We start from the raw sequence: 13,034 nt of genomic DNA, 5'->3' as shown, positions 1-13,034 counted from the left end.
CACTTATATAAATTCTTATGAAATGAGTCTGAGTGACCTTTATTAAACAGTCATACTAAATCTAGGGATAAGCACTACAAATACAAACTTGGGACAGTGTAGATAATTTAAATTAAAATCTGAGTTAGAGAGTCCTGGGAAATATGAAGAGTTTCATATGGAGGACAAATCGCTTAGGGTTATGGTTCTGGTATACACACATGCAAACATGCACACAGAGAGGTAAACACACACACTATATTTTTTTCCGAGGCCCCCCTGTTTTAAATAATTTTATTTAACAAGGTGTTTTTGGCATTTTTACTGATCATAGGTAGATACTTGACAAAGTTTCTGATCAACACAAGATAACTTACTTCAACCAGGGTTACTGTAGTGACTGGATGTTATTTTACACAAGGCAAAGAAACCAGATACTTGACCTAAGTGTGAGCAACTTTCTTAGTTACTAAAAAAGGGCATTTTTTGCATATTACAGATGACTTTTGTGGACATTTATCACTTTATGTGGACCTTTATTACTTAGCTTTATAAGTTTAAAGACCCAAAGTATAATAACTGACCAGGGTGTAAGCTTTCCTCTTTGGCAGTTGATGTTGAAAGAGTATTTGGAAGTAGGGACATGTCTGAAATTCAGCCCCTTAGGAGGCATCTGAGAGCTTTATCAAAGGATCAGTTGAAACCTGCCTCTTATATGCCCCAATTTCACAGAATACCTCTTTGTATTTTACAGTCTCTTACTATCTCTCATTGCACTTAGCATAGAATTGCAAATTCCTATTGATTGATTAAACCAATTTAGACTGGTTCACTTGCAGATGGCCCAAAGGGAATAACACAAAAAACAAACAAAACAGAAAAAGAATCCAGTCCTTTCTCTTCCAGAGCCTTTGGAAGCTCTGTAATACAGAGAACAACACTCACTCACCGTTTCTTTTTTCAAGATTCCATGTAAGTGGTTGTTGTTTCCCCTCCCCAACCCCTCAAAAAATGTGTAAACAGTAGAATACAAAATAGGCCGTCGTTCCTAGTAATTTGCGGTTTCAGGCTGATATCTTGTTGCCTTTTTTCCTGAGTCATTAGTTGCAGCCTAATGGAACATAATCTTACACACACACACACCTCCTTCAGATGAATGTGACTAGTTTCACAGTTTGAAGAAAGGACAGGGCCAACTCTCACTCTTTTTGAGCTTTATGGACTGTGTATAAAACTCAATCCAATTTGGACTCTTCGTCTGAAACTTTGAAATTGTGGTGATCTAAGAAGGGTTTGAGGGGCTAGGAACTGAAACAAAGTTGTGAATTAGATATATGCTTGAACTCAGATTCTTTTCACAGGAACCTCAACAGGAAAAGGTAACTTCACTTAAAATTAGTAGCATGTAGAAAAAGAGGAAATACTGGTTGGGGGTAAAAAACTGTGCAATGTTTCTACTCATGATAATATTAATTTATCTATTTGTGAACAATCAGAAACAGAGAAAATGTTCCCAAGTCAGCCACATGGTTCATTTAGTCTTAGGCTATGACTCTGATCAATGTCATGACTCTGTTTTGGGAAATGATTTTTGTTCTTGGCATCAACCTCAATGTTTGGAGTTGTGTTCTTATAAAGATGTTCTTTGTTGATCCATTTTATTTTTAGCATCTGCTGATATCTTAAACTATTCACATTTATGGGATACTGTAGGGAAACAAAACTTGCCATCCTAAAATGTCTCTTTGGCGTGTAGATTATTTCAAGCTGAAAACAATCAAGGCCCAAAAGGCCCAGGAAGAAATTTTGACCTTCTCCCTAAGTGCCTAAAATAATTTACACAGGGGTTTGTAATTATTTACAAAAAATAATTAAAAACTAATAAAATATGTGAACTAGCAGAGGAATGTGCCCCTCACCGTCCCTTTGATAAACTATCATCCTGGAGACATTCTAATCTAAATATTAGAACAATCACTAGCTGGGTTTGGGGCAAATATATAGGCATTTACTGATTAGGCTATATGATTCAGAGGGAAAGTCAGTCATGTGAGTAGCATGTAGGTGAAGCAGGGATTGGTCCAGCAGGAAATGTACAGAGAGCAAGAGAACAGCCATCTTGGACGGCCTGACCATATATATGTTATTAAACTTTGGTTTGATTTTTACCTGTTAATCTGTCCCGTGTCAATTTAATTCTTAGACCAGCCAGAAGAACTGGAAGGGTGGAGAAAAAGTTCTTCCTTTCTGATGATATTCACTATTTACCCCATATCACTTCTTGGGATTATGAGATTTATCCCTCTGTTTCCTAATGATCAAATAAATTTCCTTCACATATTTTATTAGTTTTTAATTATTTTTTGTCTCATAACAACTGAGGGGGGATTTTATTTGCAAAATTATGTATTTCATTATTACATGGTCATGCTGTAACTTCAACTACTTAGTCTTCATGATTTAATATAATTTTAAAATATCCACTCTGCATCTTTGTTTGATCAATGGGCTTTAAATTGTGCTTGTAGATCCCTTTCCAGAGTCAAGGAAAAAAAGAGGAAAGGAGGGGGAAAGAGTCCCTTCTTCCTAGTCTAATCCTTCATAATGTATTCTCACTTTCCCTGCTTTACACATTAGGTGACATATCTGAAAAATAAAAATTAGATAACCACCAGTCAATGCTACAGAATTTTAGTTATTTTTATTAAACAATACATTTATTTATTTGATAGCAATTGATTTTTTTTCTAGGTGCCATTTATGTGTAAGGAAAGAATATAAACTAAATGATTAACCCCTTCTCCCTGAGTCCTTCCATTGACCAGTCCAAGGTGTAGCCTGGGAAGTGTTCCTTTTTCTGTTCCAACAGCTTGTTTCACATGCCTTTTTAGAAGCATCTTTGTAGTACTGCAATAATTTATTTCCTATCCTCCACATTACAACCTGAGTTCACTGAGGGTAAAGACTTCGGCATTTTTCTTTGTATACATAATATCCAGCACTGAGGAAGAGGCTAATAGGCATGTAAATCATAGTGCCAATTGAATTTGATCTCATCTGAGCAGAAGACCTCAATAAATGATGTAAATTTCACTCAAAACAGGTAATCAAGTGGGAGAAATACTTCCCTAATCACAAGGAGATTGTATATTCTCTCCACAAAAGACTCTTTAAAAAACAATTATTATTTTATCTTTGAAAGAGTAACCCTCTGCCTCTTAGTTAAAGACCAGATTATCTAACTGATGAATTGATTCTTTCCTTCCTTCTTTCATTAAAATTTCATCACAAACCTACTATACACACAGGGTTATGCTAGGGACTGGGGGTACAAAGATGAATAAACTGTGGTGTATATTCCTGAGGTTCTCATAATATTAATGAGGATCTACGTGGAGACAGAGTCAAATTGTAGCTCAAGATATAATATAGCAGGCCAATTAATTAGTTCTAGGGAGGTTTTCAGGAAGACAGAATACTTGGGAACAGTGTTTCTTCGATTATGGAGTGGAGGCTGAAGGGAACCTTTAGGAACGGTTAGGATTGAGAGAGGCAAATGTGTTTGTGTGTCTGTACCTGTAAGGAAGGAGGTTATGCAGAGGGAGCTGGACAGGGACGGGAGATGTAGAGGGTGGCAGCCAACCTCAGAATGAGCAAGAAACCATCAAAACAAACTGAGCAACCACCTGCCAAGCACAAAGGGTTCAGGTTCAATTATCTAGTATGAGTCCAGTATTATACTAGGTTTCGTGTTGTTTACCATTCCTACATATACATTCACTGAAAAACAAGCAAACAAAGAAAAAAATCCAATGTATATTGAGAATTCCCATGTCCCTACACTTACCCAAATGACAAGGAAAACATGGGTATTATTCTTCTCTAATAAGTAGAAAACAGGAAAGAAAATATAAAAATATATATGGAAGTTATTAAACATGTAAATATCAATATGTCTTAGAAGAGGAAAATATAAAGTCTTTTTTTTTTTTTGGATAGGGGTGGAGCAGTTGATGCCTACCTGTCCCTAACAGGAAGGCAAGGAAATGGGACTTTCAAAGTCCATTCATATAATTCAAAGGCATTGCAACCAAAAAGCCATAGCTTTCAACACCAGACTTTCTGGTAGATCATCAAACACCAATTTCTCTGACTTAGCATACTGTGAGAACTCAGAATGCTAGGGTTGAAAATGAGATTTGGGGTAAGTTCACTTTGTAAGAATCTTAGAACCAGAGAGGTACTCTCTTTGGCTTGGAGACTTTATATCCTTTCATTTGAATTCCTGGCAATGTGTGCTGATTCTTTTGTTCTAATCCAAATGTGCAGTTTCAGCACCCAGGCCTCCTTGGTGCTCCCCTCTCAGGCTGGGAAAACAGACCCATGTAGGAACCTAGATCATCTTCCAGCTTGTTCTACAAAGTAGGGAAAAAACCTCTGCATTTGGGAGCTCTGGAAGGCTTCTGACCCCCTTGGAGACTGGGGATTTGGCTGTAGAAATTTTCAAATTTCCTTATGCTGTTAATAATTCTGATTTCAATGAGGAGAAACTAGAAGAGATTTGGAAAACATATACATCCTTGAGAGTGTTAGGCTACTCTCCATCTTAAATCCAAGCCTCGATAAAATTCCTCAGCTTGTCTGAGGAAAAACCAGACCAGAACAAAATCAAGCAGTGACCTACAATTTGTTCTTTATTTTATACTTATTTAATTTTAATACTAAAATCAGCACATTCCTGTGTGTTGACTTGTATTTTCTCTCACTTTGTTATCTTGTTTAAAATTTGTATTATTATTATTTTAATTTTTGAATTTTATTTTATTTATTTTTTTTATACAGCAGGATCTTATTAGTCATTTTTTTTTTTACATCTTTATTGGAGTATAATTGCTTTACAATGGTGTGTTAGTTTCTGCTTTATAACAAAGTGAATCAGTCATACATATACATATGCTCCCATATCTCCTCCCTATTGTGTCTCCCTCCCTCCCACACTCCCTATCCCACCCACCCAGATGGTCACAAAGCACTGAGCTGATTTCCCTGTGCTATGCGGCTATTTCCCATTAGCTATCTATTTTACGTTTGGTAGTGTATATATGTCCATGCCACTCTCTCACTTTGTCACAGCTTACCCTCCCCCCTCCCCATATCCTCAATTCATTCTCTAGAAGTCTGTGTCTTTATTCCTGTCTTACCCCTAGGTTCTTCATGACATTTTTTTTTCTTAGATTCCATATATATGTGTTAGCATATGGTATTTGTCTTAATCTATCTGACTTACTTCACTCTGTATAACAGACTCTAGGTCCATCCACCTCACTACAAATAACTCGATTTTGTTTCTTTTTATGGCTGAGTAATATTCCATTGTATATATGTGCCACATCTTCTTTATCCAATCATCCAATGATGGACACTTAGGTTGTTTCCATCTCCTGGCTATTGTAAATAGAGCTGCAATGAACATTTTGGTACATGACACTTTTTGAATTATGGTTTTCTCAGGGTATATGCCCAGTAGAAGGATTGCTGGGTCATAAGGTAGTTCTATTTGTAGTTTTTAAAGGAACCTCCATACTGTTCTCCATAGTGGTTGTACCAATTCACATTCCCACCAGCAGTGCAAGAGTGTTCCCTTTTCTCCACACCCTCTCCAGCATTTAGTGTTTCTAGATTTTTTGATGATGGCCATTAAGACCAGTGTGAGATGATATCTCATTGTAGTTTTGATTTGCATTTCTCTAATGATTAATGATGTTGAGCATTCTTTCATGTGTTTGTTGGCAATCTGTATATCCTCTTTGGAGAAATGTCTATTTAGGACTTCTGCCCATTTTTGGATTGGGTTGTTTGTGTTTTTGTTATTGAGCTGCATGAGCTGCTTATAAATTTTGGAGATTAATCCTTTGTCAGTTGCTTGATTTGCAAATATTTTCTCTCATTCAGAGGGTTGTATTTTGCTCTTGTTTGTGTTTTCCTTTGCTGTGCAAAAGGTTTGAAGTTTCATTAGGTCCATTTGTTTATTTTTGTTTTTATTTCCATTTCTCTAGGAGGTGGGTCAAAAAGGATCTTGCTGCGATTTATGTCATAGAGTGTTCTGCCTATGTTTTCCTCTAAGACTTTGATAGTTTCTGGCCTTACATTTAGGGCTGTAATCCATTTTGAACTTATTTTTGTGTATAGTGTTAGGGAGTGTTCTAATCTCATTCTTTTATATGTACCTGTCCATTTTTCCCAGCACCACTTATTGAAGAGTCTGTCCTTTCTCCACTGTATATTCCTGCCTCCTTTATCAAAGATAAGTTGACAATATGTGCATGGGTTTATCTCTGGGCTTTCTATCCCGTTCCATTGATCTATATTTCTGTTTTTGTGCCAGTACCATACTGTCTTGATTACTGTAGCTTTGTAGTATAGTCTGAAGTCAGGGAGCATGATTCCTCCAGCTCCGTTTTTCGTTCTCAAGATTGCTTTGGCTATTCGGGGTCTTCTGTGTTTCCATACAAATTGTGAAATTTTTTGTTCTAGTTCTGTGAAAAATGCCAATGGTAGTTTGATAGGGATTGCATTGAATCTGTAGATTGCTTTTGGTAGTAGAGTCAATTTCACAAGGTTGATTCTTCCAATCTAAGAACATGGTATATCTCTCCATCTTTTTGTATCATCTTTAATTTCTCTCAACAGTGTCTTGTAATTTTCTGCATACAGATCTTTTGTCTCCTTAGGTAGGTTTATTCCTAGATATTTTATTCTTTTTGTTGCAATGGTAAATGGGAGTGTTTTGTTGATTTCACTTTCAGATTTTTCGTCATTAGTGTATAAGAATGCCGGAGATTTCTGTGCATTAATGCTGTATCCTGCTATTTTACCAAATTCATTGATTAGCTCTAGTAGTTTTCTGGTAACATCTTTAGGATTCTCTATGTATAATATCATGTCATCTGCAAACAGTAACAGCTTTACTTCTTCTTTTCTGTTTTGGATTCCTTTTATTTCCTTTTCTTCTCTGATTGCTGTGGTTAAAACTTCCAAAACTATGTTGAGTAAGAGTGGTGAGAGTGGGCAATCTTGTCTTGTTCCTGATCTTAGTGGAAATGCTTTCAGTTTTTCACCATTGAGGACGATGTTGGCTGTAGGTTTGTCATTTATGGCCTTTATTATGTTGAGGAAAGTTCCCTCGATGCCTACTTTCTGCAGGGTTTTTATCATAAATGGGTGTTGAATTTTGTCCAAAGCTTTCTGTGCATCTATTGAGATGATCATATGGTATTTCTCCTTCAGTTTGTTAATATGGTGTACATGTTGATTGATTTGCGTATATTGAAAAATCCTTGCATTCCTGGAATAAAACCCACTTGATCATGTTGTATAATCCTTTCAATGTGCTGTTGGATTCTGTTTGCTAGTATTTATTTGAGGACTTTTGTATCTATGTTCATCAGTGATATTGGCCTGTAGTTTTCTTTCTTTGTGACATCTTTGTCTGATTTTGGTATCAGGGTGATGGTGACTTTGTAGAATGAGTTTGGGAGTGTTCCTCCCTCTACTATATTTTGGAAGAGTTTGAGAAGGACAGGCATTAGCTCTTCTCTAAATGTTTGATAGAATTCGCCTGTGAAGCCCTCTGGTCCTGGGCTTTTGTTTGTTGGAAGATTTTTAATCACAATTTCAATTTCAGTGCTTGTGATTGGTCTCTTCATATTTTCTATTTCTTCCTGATTCAGTCTTGGCACATTGTGCGTTTCTAAGAATTTGTCTATTTCTTCCAGCTCATCTAATTTTTTGGCATAAAATTGCTTGTAGTAATCTCTCATGATCTTTTGTATTTCAGTGGTGTCAGTTGTTACTTCTTTTTCATTTCTAATTTTATTGATTTGAGTCTTCTCCCTTTTTTTCTTGATGAGTCTGGCTAATGGTTTATCAATTTTGTTTATCTTGTCAAAGAAGCAGCTTTTAGTTTTATTGGTATTTGCTAATGTTTCCTTTATTTCTGATCTGATCTTTATGATTTCTTTCTTTCTGCTAACTTTGGGGTTTTTTGTTCTTCTTTCTTTAATTCCTTTAGGTGCAAGGTTAGGTTCTTTATTCGAGATGCTTCCTGTTTCTTAAGGTAGGATTGTATTGCTATAAACTTCCCAATTAGAACTAGTTTTTCTGCATCCCATAGGATTTGGGTGGTCGTGTCTCCATTGTCATTTGTTTCTATGTATTTCTTGATTTCTTATTTGATTTGTTCAGTGATCACTTTGTTATTAAGTAGTGTATTGTTTAGCCTCCATGTGTTTGTATTTTTTAGAGATCTTTTCCTGTAATTGATATCTAGTCTCATGGCATTGTGGTCGGAAAAGATACTTGATAAAATTTCAATTTTCTTAAATTTACCAAGGCTTGATTTGTGACCCAAGATATGATCTATCCTGGAGAATGTTCCATTAGCCCTTAAGAAAAATGTGTATTCTGTTGTTTTGGGGTGGAATGTCCTATAAATATCATTTAAGTCCATCATGTTTAATGTATCACTTAAAGCTTGCGTTTCCTTATTTATTTTCATTTTGGATGGTCTGTCTATTGGTGAAAGTGGGGTGTTAAAGTCCCCTACTATGAATGTGTTCCTGTCGATTTCCCCTTTTATGGCTGTTAGTATTTGCCTTATATATTGAGGTGCTCCTATGTTGGGTGCATAAATATTTACAATTGTTTTATCTTCTTCTTGGACCAATCCCTTAATCATTATGCAGTGTCCTTCTTTGTCTCTTCTAATAGTCTTTATTTTAAAGTCTATTTTGTCTGATATAAGAATTGCTACTCCAGCTTTCTTTTGGTTTCCATTTGCATGGAATATCTCTTTCCATCCCCTTACTTTCAGTTTGTATGTGTCTCTAGGTCTGAAGTGGGTCTCTTGTAGACAGCATATATATGGGTCTTATTTTTGTATCCATTCAGCCAGTCTGTGTCTTTTGGTGAGAGCATTTAATGCATTTACATTTAAGGTAATTATCGATATGTATGTTCCTATTCCCATTTTCTTAAGTGTTTTGGTTTTGTTATTGTAGGTTTTTTCCTTCTCTTGTGTTTCTTGGCTAGAGAAGTTCCTTTAGCATTTGTTGTAAAGCTGGGTCGGTGGTGCTGAACTCTCTCAGCTTATGCTTGTCTGTAAAGGTTTCCATGTCTCCATCAAATCTGAATGAGATCTTTGCTGGGTAGAGTAATCTTGGCTGTAGGTTTTTCTCTTCATCACTTTAAATATGTCCTTCTCCCTTCTGGCTTGCAGAGGTTCTGCTGAAAGATCAGCTGCCAACCTTATGGGGATTCTTTGGGTGTTATTTGTTGTTTTTCCCTTGCTGCTTTTAATATGTTTTCTTTGTATTTAAGTTTTGACAGTTTGATTAATATGTGTCATGGCGTGTTTCTCCTTAGATTTATCCTGTATGGGAATCTCTGTGCTTCCTGAACTTTTTAAACTATTTCCTTTCCCATATTAGGGAAGTTTTCAACTATAATCTCTTCAAATATTTTCTCAGTCCCTTTCTTTTTCTCTTCTTCTTCTGGAACCTCTATAATTCAAATGTTGGTGCATTTAATGTTGTCCCAGAGGTCTCTGAAACTATCCTTCATACTTTTCATTCTTTTTTCTTTACTCTTTATTCTGCTCTAGGGTAGTTATTTCCGCTATTTTATCTTCCAGGTCACTTATCCATTCTTCTGCCTCAGTTATTCTGCTATTGATCCAATCTAGTGTATTTTTAATTTCATTTATTGTGTTGTTCATCGTTGCTTGTTTCATCTTTAGTTCTTCTACGTCCTTGTTAAATATTTCTTGCATTTTCTCTATTCTATTTCCAAGATTTTGGATCATCTTTACTATCATTTTTCTGAATTCTTTTTCAGATAGACTGCCTATTTCCTCTTCATTACTTAGGTCTGGTGGGTTTTTATCTTGCTCTTTCATCTGCTGTGTGTTTTTCTGTCTTCTCATTTTGTTTATCTTACTCTGTTTGGGGTCTCCTTTTTGCAGGCTGTAGATGTGTAGTTCCAGTTGTTTTTGGTGTCTGTCCCCAGTGGCTAAAGTTGGTTCAGTGGGTTGTGTAGACTTACTGGTGGAGGGGACTGGTGCCTGTGTTCTGGTGGTTGAGGCTGGATCTTATATTTCTGGTGGGGAGGTCCACGTCTGGTGGTGTGTTTTGGGGTGTCTGTGGCCTTATTATGATTTTAGGCAGCAACTCTGCTAATGCGTGGGGTTGTGTTCCTGTCTGCTAGTTGTTTGGCATAGGGTGTCCAGCACTGTAGCTTGCTGGTCGTTGAGTGAAGCTGGGTTCTGGTGTTTAGATGGAGATCTCTGGGAGATTTTCACCATTTGATATTAAGTGGAGCTGGGAGGTCTCTTGTGGACCAGTGTCCTGAAGTTGGGCTCCCACCTCAGAGGCATAGCACTGACTCCTGGTTGCAGCACCAAGAGCCTTTCATCCACACAGCTCAGAATAAAAGTGAGAAAAAGTAGAAAGAAAGCAAGCAAGAAAGAAAGAGGATAAAATAAAATAAAAAATAATATAAAAAAGAATGTTATTAAAATAAAAATAATTTATAAGAAAAAAATAAAATGGACACTTAGAACCCTAGGACAAATGGTGAAAACAAAGCTATACAGACAAAATATCACACAGAAGCATACATATATACACTCACAAAAATAGAAAAGGGGAAAAAATAATAAATCTTCCTCTAAAAGTCCACCTTCTCAATTTGGGATGATTCATTGTCTATTCATGTATTCCACAGATGCAGGGTACATCAAGTTGATTGTGGAGCTTTAATCAGATGCTTCTGAGGCTGCTGGGAGAGATTTCCCTTTCTCTTCTTTTTTCACACAGCTCCCAGGGCTCAGCTTTGTATTTGGCCCTTCCTCTGCGTGTAGTTCAGCGGAAGGTGTCTGTTCTTCCTTCAGACAGGACAGAGTTAAAGAAGCAGCTGACTCGGGGGCTCTGGCTCACTCAGGCCGGCAGGAAGGAGGGGTGTGGATTCCGGGCAAGCCTGTGGTGGAAGAGGCTGGTGAGACATTGCACCAGCCTAAGGCGCACCGTGCGTTCTCCCGGGGAATTCATCCCTGGATCACGGCACTCTGGTGGTGGTGGGCTGCACAGGCTCCCCAGAAGGGAGGTGTGGATAGTGACCTTTGCTCGCACACAGGCTTTTTGGTGGTGGCAGCAGCAGCCTTAGCGTCTCATGCCCGTCTCTGTGGTCCATGCTATTAGCCGAGGCTCACGCCATTTTCTGGAGCTCCTTTAAGCAGTGCTCTTAATCCCCTTTTATCACGCACCAGGAAACAGAGGGATGAAAAAGTTTCTTACCTCTTTGGCGGGTCCAGAGATTTTCCCGGACTCCCTTCTGGCCAGTCGTGGTGCAGTAACCCTCTGCAGGCTGTGCTCACACCACCAACACCAGTCCTCTCCCTGTGCTCCGACTGAAGCCCAAGCCTCAGCTCCAGGCCTCACCTGCCAGGGTGGGTGAGCAGATATGCCTCTCATGCTGGTGAGTGCTGGTCAGCACCGATCCTCTGCTGGGAATCTCTCCACTTTGCCCTCCGCACCTCTGTTGCTGTGCTGTCTTCCATGGCTCCAAAGCTTCCCCACTCCGCCATCCACAGTCTCTGCCCGTGAAGAGGCTTCCTAGTGTGTGGAAACCTTTCCTCCTTCACAGCTCCCTCCCACTGGTGCAGGTCTTGTCCCTATTCTTTTGTCTCTGTTTTTCCTTTTTCTTTCACCCAACCGAGGTACATGGGGAGTTTCTTGCCTTTTGGGAGGTCTGAGGTCTTCTGCCATCATTCAGTAGGTGTTCTGTAGGAGTTGTTCCACGTGTAGATGTATTTCTGGTGTATCTGAGGGGAGAAAGGTGATCTCCTCATCTTACTCTTCCACTATCTTCCCCCTCCAGCCTAGTCATCAATTTTATACACATCAGTGTATACATGTCAATCCCAATTGCTCAATTCAACACACTAACATCCCCATCTCCCTGGTGGTTCCCCCCTTGGCATCCATACGTTTGTTCTCTACATCTGTATCTCAACTTCTGCCCTGCAAACCAGTTCATCTGTACCTTTTTTATAGGTTCCACATATATGCTTTAATGTACGATATTTGTTTTTCTCTTTATGACTTACTTCACTCTGTATGACAGTCTCTAGATCCATCCATGTCTCAACAAATGACTCAATTACATTCCTTTTTATGCCTGAGTAATATTCCATTGTATATATGTACCACAACTTCTTTAACCATTTGTCTGTCAATGGGCATTTAGGTTGCTTCCATATCCTGGCTATTGTAAATAGTGCTGAAATGAACATTGGGGTGCACGTGTGTTTTTGAATTATGGTTTTCTCTGGGTTTACGCTCAGTAGTGGGATTGCTTGATCATATGGTAACTCTATTTTTAGTTTTTAAAGGAACCTCCATACTGTTATCCATAGTGGCTGTATCAATTTACATTCCCACCAACAGTGCAAGAGAGATCCCTTTTCTCCACATGCTCTCCAGCATTTGTTGTTTGTAGATATCCTGGTGATGCCCATTCTAACAGGTGTGAGTTGATACTTCATTGTAGTTTTGATTTGCATTTCTCTAATATGAGTGATGCTGAGCAGCTTTTCATGTGCTTCTTGGCCATCTGTATGTCTTCTTTGGAGAAATGTCTATTTAGGTATTCTACCCATTTTTGGATTGGGTTGTTTGTTTCTTTAATATGGAGCCGCTTGTGCTGTTCATATATTTTGGAGATTAATCCTTTGTCTGTTGATTCATTTGCAAATATTTTCTCCCATTCTGAGGGTTGTCTTTTGGTCTTGTTTTTGGTTTCCTTTGCTGTGCAAAAGATTTGAAGTTTCATTATGTCCCATTTGTTTACTTTTGTTTTTATTTCCATTACTCTAGGAGGTGAACCAAAATGATCTTGCTGTGACTTATGTCAAAGAGTGTTCTTCCTATGTTTTCCTCTAAGAGTTTTATAGTGTCTGTTCTTATATTTAGGTCTTTAATCCATTTTGAGCTTATTTT

The sequence above is a fragment of the Delphinus delphis genome, chromosome 13, assembly GCF_949987515.2.
Source record: "Delphinus delphis chromosome 13, mDelDel1.2, whole genome shotgun sequence".
In the NCBI taxonomy this organism is placed as follows: domain Eukaryota; kingdom Metazoa; phylum Chordata; class Mammalia; order Artiodactyla; family Delphinidae; genus Delphinus; species Delphinus delphis.
This window is presented reverse-complemented; position numbering follows the sequence as displayed.